The sequence below is a fragment of the Eublepharis macularius genome, chromosome 4 (genome assembly GCF_028583425.1).
Source record: "Eublepharis macularius isolate TG4126 chromosome 4, MPM_Emac_v1.0, whole genome shotgun sequence".
Taxonomy (NCBI): domain Eukaryota; kingdom Metazoa; phylum Chordata; class Lepidosauria; order Squamata; family Eublepharidae; genus Eublepharis; species Eublepharis macularius.
Window position 1 is genome coordinate 57,284,434 of NC_072793.1, and position 3,088 is coordinate 57,287,521.

The window sequence follows — 3,088 nt, forward strand, 5'->3', positions numbered from 1 at the left end:
GCTTGCGCCATCGCTACTCTACAAAAAAGTTCAGCAGATGCTTCTAGACAACCTAATATTGGTTAGTGCCTAAAAGTGTGTGGAGAGAGGTAAAATAAAGACATACGTAAGAGTTGAAATGCATGCTCTGGCATAAGCAGTACTCACTAAAAACGAAGACCTTTTTGAATAAAAAAGAGTATACACTAGAAAAGATAGAAGAATAAAAAGTTAGCATCAAGTCTCTAATTATTAATTAAAATTAAAGCAAACAACATTTCAGTACCATTGGAAAAGCTCAAATTCTTTTGAACAGTTCTCAGCATGAGTGATTGAAATACAGAAGACTTTGGCTGTCTATGTGTATACAGTGTATGCTTCACTTGTGTTTGAAGCAATAAGGATGGACATTTGTGCAGCTGCACATTTTAAAGTCACCACCTCCGTGCTATAAAAATTGACTTTTGTTATATTTCTATCTAAATGCTGACATGATGTGATACTATACATTTTAAATTCTGATTTGATTATGAGAAAAATATCAGTTTCCTGTCCTTTGCTGGCCACTGAATAAAATACAACACAACTCTCTTTTTTTACATTGTGTAACGAAATAGAGCGTGTTAAATTCCATAGAAGATGGATATCTATTTTATCCAGTATGGCAGAAATTCACTGTATTTACTGCTGGTGCTATATTATCTCTAAACAGACTAGATTTTTAAAAAATCTTAAATAGTGCGTGATAGTAAACATGAAATTTCCAGTAATTTCAGCCCTATAATTTGGTTAATTGATATATCACATTCTACATGTACATACATGTTAAAAGGTCTAGACAGGGGGTTAGTGTTTAACTACATTTGACAGAAAAAAGCTCAGAAAATATTACTTATTGAGAAGATCTGGTGGAATTCTTCTATATATTTATTGTTAGTTTAACCAACATAGCTATTTTACAAAATTTAGTAGCTACATCTTCCTATTCATGTCCCACTATAACTTTATGTAAGCTATATAAAATTAAATCTTGGCACCTGTTATATTTTTAAACTATACCATTGCTAAGGGACACTGGATCACTGGTGAAAGAACGGCAAGAGTCAAATACCATCTTTAATAAGATCCAGGGAGTCTGGGGAACCTGCTGTGTAACTTTTGCACAGGACGTGACTCCAGGAATGCCTTACCCAAATGAATGCAAGCTTCTTCCATGCGTGTGTGTGTGTGTGGGGGGGCTTTGTATCAAAGCCAAGATTCTCTTGGTCTAAAAATGGTGAACTGCAAGTTTCCTTAAAAGAAAGGCAAACACATGCTGTAAAACTGAAAGAAAAACATGAGAACCACAGGTATTCTTAGGGCTGCCAGTTCCCTGGTCGGGGGGTGGAGGGGTGGGGGCTGCTCCCAGCCTCTGCCCCCTGCTGCCAGAGGCCTGCCACTCACCTGGCTGGCTGGGGAAAAAAGCCCCTGAGGAATGGATCCAGGAGGCAAAAAACCTCCCAGGCCAGAGCGCATTAGGTACGCTCCCCACAGGCTTGCTGACATCACTCTTGGAAGTGACGTCATCACACCGCATTGGGAGAGCATATGCAAGGACAACAGAGATCAGTGCCATGTCTCCCCTCCTTCTGCCAGGAGGGTAAGGGGACCTGGCAGCCCTAGGTATTCTATATGCACAGAGCAGCAAAAACAGGGAAACAACCCCCTTCCTGCAGCACTATTTCAGCACACAAATTTATTTTTATTTAAAATATTTATTAGCCACCTTTCTAGCTTGCAGGAACTCAAGGTGGCGTTATTTTTAATAGCCAGTTACTTTTAATCTATTTTTAATTACCTCTGCTTTATTTTTAACAGTCATTCCCCCCAGCTGTTGTGTGGAACCCGGACTCACCTCTTTAAAAAAAGCTAACATCTAGTCTGGCTCTGAGGACACCTTTAGGAACAGCTGCTAGGCACAGCAGTGTCTGGGCATGGGCTTGTACGGGGAGACAGGCTTCAGAACTCTTTCCTGGGAATAAGCTCTAGTGAATAATTGGGACTTACTTCCAAGGGTAACTGCTTAGGATCATCCTCACAGTCCTTCCTATATCTAAATCTCAAAGGATTTAAAGGTATGGATAAGCTATTAGAATTTAGCCTGAAAGCGTATTAGCATCCAGTGTTGTCAGCCTTAATATTCCAGTTTCATTTCCCTCATTACTGGTTCCCCCCATCATTTCCCCTGTTGTCCCAGCTTTTCTGTTTTTTCCTGCTCTTTCTGAAATATGTTCTCCCCCATCCTGATTTTTTTAAACAGCTTGATTTTGTTTCTCACTTGTCTGTAATGCCTGTGCCATTTCCTATTGCTTCACCCACCTTGCCAGGAAAATAGCAAGCCAGGAACCGGTTTAAATGCTTGGTCTCCAGTACGGAAACGCGACGGTTGAGCTCATATTGTTGCTTAAAGCTAAGCAATTAAAACAAAGTGGACAGACCAATACGCGTTTTAAAAGCAGTTTGAAGACGGCGCCTCCTCGCATCACCCCATCCTATCACCACAGAGCACCGGCGGCGTCCCTGCGCTGACAGGAGATGTACTTATTTACATGTTGCCCCTGCTGCTATACTCGTGCCTGTAATAGCTACTCGGCAGCACTGCAGACCCGTTTACTTTTCATAAAGACAGACTATGTTTGTCAGGAAATGCAGGCGCGGGCATGTTACTTCCCTCGCTGACAGAACATTCGGCAAACCATTGCCAAGAAAGGCAAGCGGCTTCACCGGCCGCTACAGAGCACCTTCTCTTTGCAACAGAAAGAGACTAAAGACATTTTCTTCCATCATAACCTTTCGCAAACTAGAGCTATCTCCAGGCGGAGCACGTCCATTTCATGCTTTCCCTTTGCAGGGGGAAAACCCCACAGGCGCAAACAGAAAACGCCCCCCCCTTCCCCCGCATTGCTATTGCAGCGCATGCGCCACGCAAACCTTGGAAAGCGCGAAACCTAGCACAGTCCTCAGCGCCTATATCTGGAGCTGAACGCGAATATCCCGTAAGGAAGTATTCGTATCGCGAGATTTAGGACGTCCCGCGCGGGCTTGGGGACGAAATTTAAACGAAAGTATC